This window comes from Neovison vison, chromosome 2 (assembly GCF_020171115.1).
Source record: "Neovison vison isolate M4711 chromosome 2, ASM_NN_V1, whole genome shotgun sequence".
In the NCBI taxonomy this organism is placed as follows: Eukaryota; Metazoa; Chordata; class Mammalia; order Carnivora; family Mustelidae; genus Neogale; species Neogale vison.
Genome location: NC_058092.1, coordinates 62670172 through 62682421, shown reverse-complemented (window position 1 = coordinate 62682421; position 12250 = coordinate 62670172).

Sequence of the window (12250 nt, the reverse complement as noted above, 5' to 3'; positions counted from 1 at the left end):
CTGGGAAGGACTGAATTTCTAATTTCTGTGACCGTAGGTAAGAAAAGATTCAAATGACCCACATAAAGTGAACAAATGAAGGGTTTAAAAAACAACAATCACACACACAAAAAAACTTGTTCTTCTAAAGAGAAAATTTTCAGATTTTTAAAAAATAAAATGGATTAACAAACCCATATCTTCTTTTCCTTACACTGACCCAAGTATAATTATGGATTTTGTTTTTAACATTTTATTTTTTTCCCTTTTATTTCCCTTTTTCTCTGACTCTTTAAGTGATTATATTCAGAATCGATCATTTTAAGAGTTCAAAAGAGGGGGCACCTGGGCAGCTCAGTCGGTTGAGGCTCTGCCTTCAGCTCAGGTCATCGACCCAGGGTCCTGGGATGGAGCCCCACATGGTGCCCCACATTGAGCTCCTTGCTCAGTGGGGAGCCTGCTTCTCCCCTGAGTGCCCTTCACCCTGCTTGTGCTTTTTCTCTGTCTCTCTCTCGCTTGCTCTCTTTGTGTCAAATAGATAAATAAAAATCTTAAAAAAAAAAAAAAGTTCAAAAGTGATTTGCTGAAAATTAAAAACTTTTGGGCTTCAAAGACACTATCAAGAAAATGAAAAGTCAACCCACAGACTGGAAGAAAATATTTGCAAATCATATATCCAATAAGAGACTTGTATCCAGAATACATAAACAACTCTGATGGATCAATAAATAGAAAACAGCCTAATTAAAAAATGGGCAAAGAATTTGAATAGACATTTCCCTCAAAATGATACACAAATCACTAATAAGCACATGAAAAGACTATCGGCATCATCATTTGTTATTAGAGAAATACAAATGAAAACCACAGTGAGACCAGTAGAAAACCACAGTGAGACCCACTAGAATGGCTATAATGAAAAAGACAGACAGTAACAAGTGTTGGCAGGAATGTGGGGAAATTGGAACTCATACATTGCTGATGGGCATGTAAACTGATATAGCCATTTTGCAAAACAGTTTGGCAGTTTCTTAAGTTAATCATAATTTACCATATGATTCAGTAATTCTACCCCTACTTACAAAAATTGAAAACATATATCCATACACAAACTGGTACACAAATGTTTGTAGCAGCGTCAATAACAACATCTAAAATGTCGAAACAACTCAACTATCATTCATGAGATGAATGGATAGACAAAATGTAGTGTATCTATATAATAGAATAGTAGTTATCAAAGAAGAGATAACATGCTACAACAAGAGATAACATGCTACAACATGGATAAACCCCTATATCTCAAACATCTCAGTGAAAGAGCCTGACACAAAAGAGCATGTGTTCTATCTATATGAAATACCCCCGAAAGTCAAACATTTAGAGACAAGAAGTAGCTTATTGGTTGTGTAGGGCCCGGAATGAAATTGAGGGTGATCTTAAAGAGGCGCAACATTTCCTTTTAGGATGGTGACATCATTCTAAAATCAGATTCTATAAATTTACAAAAATCCATTGACTTGTACATTAAAACGAGCGAGTTTTGTGGTTAATAAATTACATCTCGGTAAAGCTGATGAGAAAAAATCATGAACTCCAACCCATATCTGGAGGGAAATTACCACTTACTAGATGGTATTCTTAATTTTGGTGGGCTTCACTTCATTGTGAAGTGGGTTTCCCTTCATTGTTTATTGACCCAGACTTGGTCAGTGTATTTAGAAAAATGCAAGTTTGGTATTTATTTTACGGAAGTTATCTGGGCATTTGGTTTGGGGAACCAGGAGCAGCACTGAGGTGATAGGACACATGCTTTCACATGGGCCTATTATTTGGTGATGACTGACAGGATCCAGGAGGGTGCCCAAGATGATCAGCTAATTCCAACTTGGAAACTCCAGTTTCTTCCAGGGATTCTTTAATGAGTTCCAAGGAGAAAGCGGCACTGAACTCAACTCCTGACAAAAATATTTCCTGACTGTCGACAACAAGAAGAGATTGTCTTAAATTAGAAGATGTTTTAAGTAATTTTAAACCTGACAAAATAGGCCTCCGATTTCAAGAGGTTTTCATAGCATCTTCCTATAGACCTTAAATTAGGTGAAAAACTTGTGAAGTGCCTTCCAGAACAAAGGCAAAGAAGAAAGATCTTGTTTCGGTGTCATTCCCCAGAGAACAGAGACTCCGCTTGTGCTAAATAAAGCTAAATGCCTTCGTGTCAGCTTGTATCCCTACACCTGTTTGTTTCTGGTGGGATAAATAAAGAACTGGAAAGTTTGCTCTCACAACCTTCGAGTCTCCGTCCAAACTTATTTACCAAGTGTATGGGTCCAAGTTCCAACATGTTTGTTACCTTGAGTGAAAAAGTTTTCTCTGAAAATGTAAAATAGGCACATTAAGAAGTCGAATGTACGTTAGTTACCTGCTCTCATCCTCCACGCCCCCCCCCCTTTTTAAAAAGGATATATTCTGCATGATGGAGGCTAAAAGGTGGCAGCTGTGCCAAAGTAGTGGACCCTAAATCACTGAACAAAAATGAGAGAGGAGAGGCCCTGATTGCTCGCAGTACAGGAGTGAATATGTGCTCTCAACCACAAATCAAGCAAACTGGGAAAAAAAAAAAAAAAAAAGGCCCAATCAAGGCAGTAATGGCCTCCACTTCACAATCAGACAAGTGCTTCTTACTTGAAAAATCCTACCATTTATAGCTGATTGCTAACCCTGGCCTCATTTCTAATCTAAAGGGCGAGTAATAATTTGGAAAAGGAATTATAACAACTTCCCAACAATTTAGCAAATTGTTATTATTTCAGGGGGAGGGGAGGCGGGCAGAAAGGAGTTGCTTTTTGTAACGTGTTTCTCTTATGGGCGACCATTTCCATGACATCAAATCCCATTGCTTCCATACTAGAATAGCAACTAATATATATTGGAAATGGGTTTTTTTTAAATGGTGATATTTTATGCCATATTACATATTTTAATATGGTCAAAGTTATGGCTTTCCAAAAAAAAAAAGAAGTGGAGGTGTCACTTCTGTACACATTTACCTACAATATTCCCAAATATGTTTCAGTGAATGTCCTTGAGTATCACTGTTTTAGAAAGGCTTTTGACTTTTTGGAGAATTTGACTTCATAAAAAAATAATGCTCCCCTGGATTTTTCCTTCAGTATTACAGTGTTGGTGGACTTGGTTTAGGTAAGGTTTCTGTTACTAGAAATATAATAATATATAGAGTCATCTTCTACATCTTATTTTTGTATTTCTACATTAGAAAATATATGGTATTATATATATTATATATTAGCATATATATAGTTTGGTGATTAATGTAATAGTTTTCCATGGAGCAACAAACACACACACATATGTGTGTGCCTATAATATTCTTTTCACAAAGCAGCTGAGCATACATATCATACATATCTAATATAATATTGTATGAAAGAGGTGAGGACCATGTGGCTTTGCAAAAGAAAATTTGTTGAAAAGAGTGTAGGACAGAGGGTATATTGAATCACAGAGGTAGAAAAGATAATGGAGACCATCCTATTCAGCCTCTTAATTACTATTCAAATGAGGAAACTCAGGCTGGGTAAGGGCAGTAACTTCCTGAAGGTTACACAGCTACTAAATGACAGATTAAATTAAAACCTGGATATCCTTACTCCCAGCATCACACCTTTTGCATTAATTATATCCATTCTTCCAAATGGCTTTAAATTATGTGGGGCTTTTTTAGGAACAGGACATGTTAGCCTCATCTAGTATAGACATCAGTGATTTTTGTTAGAGAATGTGCTTTTGTGAGCCATACCGCTGTTTCTGCATGTTTCACCACTTTCTATGAACCTTGTAATGAAACTTCTCTGTAATTTAGAACTCTCTTGTCTTTAGCTATGGGATGATTAAATGCCACCTATTAAAAATATATTTCATTCTCTTTTATTTTCCAAATTAAGACCAGTTGCCCAAAATAGAATAACCAATGAGTAGCAGAACGAAAACACAGTATTCTTTCATTTCTCTCTTCAGGTAAGGAACAAACAGAATTCTGTGGGCAGACTGTAGGTCTCTGCATTTGTAGCTACACAAGAGGCAACTGATATGTCTGGAAAATCAGGTGGTAATTCTGAATCTAAGTTAGAAAAACTGGAACTCCTTGTCATTTGAATCAATGTAAGCATAATGAACATTTTTTATTATTTATGCATTTTCAGCAGAAACAATAACTTTCTTTTGGTATTTTTCATATGTCTGCAAATTAGGGATAGAAAATATAATTCAAAGGAAATATTTTGATTTTAAATTGAAAATGTTGAACATAATATAGTATGCTTTCTGAAGCACAACAGATTTTAAGCAGATCTAAAAATTGGATTTGAAAAAACAAATATAACTATCTTTATTTATGTGTGTAACTAGAGTAAGAAGGCTGAATTTTTCAGATACCCAGAAATGATTTATAGCTTGCAATTACCCACTCCATTCAATATAAACAGGAACATAATTCATATTACATAATCTATAGCACATTCTAAAATATATAATGCTACTCTGAAAGAAAAACTTCCTATGTCATCTCTCATGTCCACCACCATAACCTGAAAGTAATTTAAAAAAAAAGATATAAAGAATTGATATTATTAAGTCCTAGAGACAAAAAGCAAAGTATTTTTAGAAAGGAGCTTGGAATTTAAAAACTTTTAAAAGTGGGAAATCAGATGTCTTAATGGGAGGTATTCATTTTGTTATGGGAAGGAAAAGCCCTGTTCTACTGAATACATTTGCTGTACATCCCAGATGTCTGAAAATTAGCGAAAGATAAGTAAAACATTCACTGTGTGGCTGAGGAGGATCAGAATGTAAAAGCTTAAAGAAAAGGTCCAGCAAACCCAAAAGTTGACAAAATTTACAGTAGTGACCACAGGCAAAATCATGAAATGAAGCACTGCACCTTCAAAGTAGCCTGGATATTTTAGAAGAATTAACAAAAATGAACTTTCGATAAAGAAACTCAAAGCATACCTCTGTTTTATAGTTTCAAAGTTAAAGTAACAGAGTCTATTCACAGTCCAACTAGGAGAAAAACTCAGGGATCTGAGCCCAGAAAAATGTTTTTCAAGGATAGCACTCTTCTAGGAAGTGTCATATTCCTAACCTTTTGTTTTATTGAAACTAATATTTTAGAATATTAACACAATCTAAAATGACCCCTAGTGTAAAAAAATAGATTCTTTAGGGTAAATCATAAACACAAAATATTGTTATAAACACAGTAATATTAACACACACATTTTGTCAGTCTATAATACAATTAGCAAAAATTGTGTTGCTTTAGTCAAAAGTAACAAAAGACACAAAGTGTGTGTTAAAGGGGAGCTCTTTCCTCTTGCCCATAAAATAAAAGAATATCTTGTCCTCAGATCCACTCAAGCAGTTTTAGATTTTTGTCATTTAGAAAAGACATTTTCTCTCATTAAGAAATATATGTTTATATCTACGAATTAGAGCAGATGTACCTACAAGGAGAAAAAAAGGCAAGATATATTAATAAAAATTCTGCTAGCTTCATCTAGGACAATGTGTGGAACAATTTCAAGGCAGGCATCTTGAATAATAAAGTCACCCATATATAGGAAATCCTAGCTTTTATGGGCTAAATGGAAAAGTACTCAAATTGTTTTATCTGTGTAAATCATTACACACATTATAAGGAGACTCTAAAATGTCTAAGCATTTAAGAGCACTTGTTTCATTAAACCTGCACAAATGAATTTTATGGTAGCCACTTAACAGTTCATTTTTATATCTTGAAGAGCAAATTTTGGAGGGAAAAATGGAACATTAGGAATACAGATCCCACAAGTCATCTAAGAAACATGTACGTAGTAAAGATATCTCTTTCCTGAGAAAAACGCAACTGAAAGAGGGTTGTGTTAAGAATTGATAATGAATAAACTCTCCTATGATTTTTGGGTGTTTGTGGCAAAGTCATTAAACTAGTAAATAGCAGTCAGTGTGGTTTAGAGAGGCAAGCAGGGATTAGCACAAAAACCAACAAAAGCCCTGCATTTATTGTAATAAATTCAAAACAAGATGTTCTATGAAATATAGGCATGTGGTTAAGCTTTTTAGAAACTATTGACTGTAAATGATAGATACTTCTGTTAAAAATGGGTTTTGTCTGCCCTGCATTATTTATCAATGGCAATTAGAAAAAAAAGTGAAAGTAAGAGGTAATAAAATACAGATTTACGATATAGGGTAAAAAATAAGAATTGTTTAACCTAACATCCAAGCATAATGTAATTAATTTCAGAAAAAAATTAATACTACATACATAAGCATATTAAAAATACACAAAACCATTTTCAAATATATGTTTTGAATTCCGCTCTGAGCTTAATTGGAAAGCTTTCTTGGAGGAAAAAAACATGAAGCTTCTTCCTATGTGCTTATTGCTGCCATAGTAATTATCTACAAAGAATATGTGATGATGATAAACTTCATTACTCAATAACATTAGTAAACATTAAAATATTTAAAGAATATTGTACTGCATTATGGTTTATTCTATTTAAATCTCACAATTACAGCAGCCTTTTCTTCTTGTATTTCCCTATGGGATGAATTGCTAGGATTTGATAATCTGCTGCTAACGCAAACTGATATTACAGTCATATGACCTAATTAAACATCAGGATTCATATTTAAAATATATAATTACCAGAGTGTCATTTTTAAAAATGTAATTACTAGTTTCTACTTTAATAGCAAAAATTGATGTGCATATAAACAGACTATGGAAAGTTTCCTGGAAAATGTTTTCCTTCTCTGATTGTAAAGAAACAATGAAAAATATCAGTGTTGAAACCCATCATTAATATTGTTTTCATGGAATGAATTCCCTTGTCTTTCATCATTGTGAAAATTTCAGCTTTCAGAATTATATTACGTGTCATTTCTTATTGTCGCTTGGAATCCATTCATCTTTCTTTATAGGAACATATTTTCATTTCTGGCATTTAAGAAATCCATGCACAACACTAGTGTGATAGGTAAGTGGAGAAACAAACTTCTATTATTTTAAAACAAAACAGACTCAAAGATTTGGGGCTTTGGGGAGGAATTTTTCATTCCTGAATTGCACAAAATCATTTATAATTACCTCTTAGTGATTTCAATATCACAAATCCCTTCTGATTAGCCCTCTTTAAAAAAGAGACGAACTCGCTTTAGAATTGTTTGGCCCTGTTGGAAGCCCTGTCTTAGAGAACGACAGATTATGTAATTAAGTTGAATCGTGTATTTTCCATAGAAACAAGGCATGATACTGGAACTGATGCAAGCTATATGCTCATTTCTATATTTAGGTTGTTCAACATCAACAGGGCAGCAGTCCGCTGACTGACCAACCAAGAGTTAAGGCATCATATGTAGCTTTTCAGTTTTAAAAATATGGAAAGACAGAAAAAAAATAAGTGACTATAGAAATGCCTGATGAAACATAACCCTTTTAAAGAACTATTCTTCATTCCTTGAGTGAAGGAGTCCCCTCAGACAGTATTTTCCCACTTAGAGGATTGATTTGCTTAGAGTGCAGTATAGAGAAGTCTGGGGAAATAGTTAAGTTTAGCATCTAAAAAAGAGATCCAGGCAAAAAAGCAAAAACGTAAGTTCACAGAGGAACACGTGCCAAGTACCTCCAGAACTTTGTAAGTGAAAATGCAAATGCAATATTTAAGAAAAATGCTCCTTTGTTTTTTTCAAAAACAAAGCGTCAACTAGAGATTACAAGGTTAAACCAGACGTTGCTGAGACTACATTTAACACACAACAGTAGGAAGGAAACAAATTGCTGAAGATTTCTCAGCATTTGATTATCTTTATCTTTGAATTAAGAACATTATTTCTTATCAGGCTTTATCTTTAGATTCTCTTATTTCTACTTTTTACCACCAAACCACAATTGTAGTCCTAAATATCCAGTTGTGCTGTATTTTGAAACCCTCTGCACTACACTCTGACTGAAAGTATAGTATTTATTTACATTTTACCAATGCAATCACAATGAAAATTCAGTGCCACAAAATCCCCTCAAAACAAAAGGGATCAAAAAAACTTGTTAGTGGTTGTACAAGATCTAGAATATGTTGTCTAAAATAAGTCATCAGGAATCAATGAACCTCCATCTTACAATGATTCTTTTAAACCAATAGTAATGGATTATTTATAGGCTGGGCGATTGTATATTGAAATTTTGTAACTAATTGCTGTCTAAGTGTTGAATTTAGATTTAGGATAAAGAATAGACAGGACCGCATGAGGAAAAGTAATATTTAAAAGACTAAAGAAAAAAATTTTGACATGGAAATCTATAATCCAATTGTAATTACTTGCTCTTTCTCAAGGATAACTGTAGATTTAATACAAATATACAGAGAGACACAGCAATTTTCTTTGAGGCCTCTATAGAGTCATCTATAAATATGTAGATTCATCTTTTGAATTTGTACAAAATGGTGTTTTTATCAGTTCTTTACACATATATTTTACTTATGTATGTGTGAAAAATATTTTAAATCATGAAGATGATCTTACAATTCTAACCATGTAGATTTTAGACTCAAGCAGACTAAAAATTTGAAGCAAAACTTGTTCCCAATATTTCTTTCATGTTATACCATAGACATCATTTTAATGGCATACTGGAACAGCAAAGGTGAAAACTTCTGAGAATATGGCTTTTTTATTAAAATGTCAAGTATCATTTGGCATTACGTGATTTCATTTTCACAAAAATAAATGGAAGAGTCATTTTTTCTTAAGTTATTTTTTTTCTTAAAAATAAAAACATCAAAATATTCTGGAATTGGTTTTATAAAGAAGAGAAAACAAACCCAAACCCACACTCACCATTTCAGTTTTGAACCAGGCTCCTGCAGCTCAGCCAAATTCACTGTGCGTAGTGTTCTGCCACCTGGTGGCTGCTTGTGAAAACTCTAGACAAAGTGTTTGGGTTTTGTTTCTTTTTCTTTCTTTACCCTCCCTTTTTTGGAACTAATGAATTAAACTTCAATTTGACAATATGCCTGTTGCTGTGGGAAACACTGGCTAGTTCATGGGACTTAATAATTCTCTTTTGCCTCATTTCAAAGAATCAGTACACATTAGCCACAGGATTAACCGGAGGTTTAAGTTATTGGCAATTGTTAAGTGAAACAAAATTAGCCAGAATTTCTTGATTTCTGCACAGTGCTTTTTTACCCAAGGAATTAAAAATAGTTGATTTAAGTCTTACCATATGCTGGAAAATACATAGAGGCAGATAGTAAGTCATGAAAAACTGAGGAACAAAGGGATTCATTAAATGAATGTAATGAGACAGCATTTCTGTGTATTAATGTGAACGTTCCTGCTGCTACATTGCAGGGAAATAAACTTAGTAGACAGTTTGAGATGTCATTTCTGTCAATACATCTCATGGATGATGTAAACTACAAGATCCAGCTTTTGAATAATGATCACTTACTGACTATTATACACTGATGAATTATTTCATAATCGTGTGTGTGTGTGTGTGTGTGTGTTTTAACCTGCTGTCATGAGAACACCTAGTGTTTGGAACGTACTTTCTAAATGTCAAGGAACTGGGGCTTTTTAGCTGATTCTATGATTCTGTAGCAGCGCACAATGAACCTAGAACATTTTCCTGGTGGAAAATAATAAGGAAATGCTTGAAACCTGATGAGAACATGTGAAAAGAGCACAGAAGTCAACTTGAAGTGACTTCACTGTTCACATCTGGGACTATAAAGAATGACAGCAACAGATTATAATCCACGAATAAAACAAGAATATTTGAATCCATCTCTTTTTCTCTCTCCTCTCTCTCTCTCTCTTTCTCTCTCTCACACACACACTCACACAGTGAAGGGGAAACTTTTTCTTGAAGAAGAATGCCAACTAGTAAACGTAGAAGGAGTTAAGGAATGGTAAATTACCCTTTTGCAATCCTCATGGTAATGACTGATTCAAACAAGAATTATGCTAAATCTATGGGTGAAAGTTTGATGAAGAACAGGTCGTTAACATACTTTTAAAGTTTAGGTCCTACAGATTTCTTATTAAATATAAAAGGAAAAAAAATTACCTTAAGAAGGGAGAAATCTGGGGCACCTGGGTGGCTCAGTGGGTTAAAGCCTCTGCCTTCAGCTCAGGTCCTGATCTCAGGGTCCTGGGACTGAGCCCCGCATCAGGCTCTCTGCTCAGCAGGGAGCCTGCTTCCCTTCCTCTCTCTCTGCCTTTCTCTGCATCTACTTGTGATCTCTGTCTGTCAAAAAAATAAATAAATAAATAAGGGAGAAATCTGGCAGACACCACATTAACCAAATGATCAAAGTTAATGTCACCAGTAAGAGAATCTGAAGTCACATGTCTCCTAAAATTATACATTGATAAGAACTCCTCATTATGTAGTTTTCTTGACAAAAATGCATTACCTGAATCTAATTGTGAATAAATATGAGAAAAATATAAACTGATAGCTATTTCTAAAAACCCTCTTCATGTATTTTTCAAACATGTCAGTGTTACGAAGGACAAAGACTTGCTAAGTGATTATTGATGATTAAAAAAGTCTAAAGAAATATAGAAACTCAATACAACTTAAGTTAAATTGGATCCTGGGTCAGAAAAACAAATTACTAAAAATCATATCATTGAGACAACTGATGAAATTTAAATAAGACTTGTAGATTATATAATTAGGTTGTATAAATTTCAGATTTCCTGATTTTTATATTTGTGTTGAGATTATATGAGACTGTCCTTGTTCTAATAAAATACGCATTGAAGTATTTAAGGATAATGAAGGATCATACCTTCAACTTACTCTTGAATGGTTCAGAAAAAAATGTTTATATTTATGGAATGTATGTATATACCCATATGCACAAAAAGAGAGGAAGCCAGAGGGAGATGGAGTAGTCAATTCTGGGTAAAGTATGTTCAGAAGTTCTTTATACTAACATAACTTTTCTCCATTTTTGAAATTATGTCACAATAAAAAGCTTTCAAAAGGCTTTCTACAAACAGGACTTTAGTCACAAGATGTATCTTGGAATCTTGGAATGCTGGATTTGGAAATTCGAGTATCTCATCAGATACAAGGCATATTATGCACATAGGGTCCTCTAAGCTTATTTTTTTTTTACCTCGGCCCCTTGATTTTGTCAATCATATAAATATTTTTCCAAGAAATGAATATTAGGGATGCCTGGCTGTCTCCATTGGTTAAGCGTCTGCCCTCGGCTAAGGTCATGATCCCGGGGTCCTGGGATTGAGTAGGGCATTGGTGTCAACATTGGCACTGAACTCTCTGCTTAGCAGGGAGCCTGCTTCTCCCTCTGCCTGTAGCTACCCCTGCTTGTGCTCTTTCTCTCTCTGACAAATAAAGTCTTTTTTTAAAAAAAATAATAATAATAAGATTTGATAATGAATTTGTCATTTGTCTGTAAAGTGATAAATTAGATAATGCTCTGAACTCTCCCACCTACAGTGTGTTTATAAATTGAAATCATTTAGAAAGTGCTTGTTAGAGGGATGTCTGGGTGGCTCAGTGATTTAAGCCTCTGCCTTTGGCCAAGGCCATGATCCCAGGGTCCCCAGATGGAGCCCCAAGTTGGGCTTCCTGGTCAGCGGAGAGTCTGCTTCTCCCTATCCCTCTGCCCCTGCTTGTGTGCTCTCTCTCTTGCTCACTCTCTCATATAAATAAAGTCTTTTGAAAAAGTGCTTGTTAGAAACCGACCATGGGCAAGGCATCGGAGTTACAAAAATGATAGAAACACACCTCTCTCCCTCAAGTCGTCAGACTTTAATAGGGTGATATTGGTGGATGTATATGTGTGCAGCTAACAAGTATGAAGCTACTCCTTGATATGTATGGTTCTAGAGATGCAGACAATGTGCTGTGTAGGTATAAGGGTGGGAATGTGCTCTGGGAAAGCAGAGACGGAAGACGTTAATTCTGAAATGGGCCATCAGGAAAGCTTCTGAGAAGAGGCCACATTTGAACTGGGCTTGGACTGACGAGTAGAATCTGAAGAGCAAGGAACATCCTAGGCCTCTGTGTGTTGGTGTCCACTACACAGTCTTTTTTTTTTTTTAAGATTTTATTTATTTGACAGAGAGATAGAGAGTAGGCAGAGAGGCAGGCAGAGGGAGAGGGAGAAGCAGAGTCCCTGCCAAACAGGGAGCCTGATAC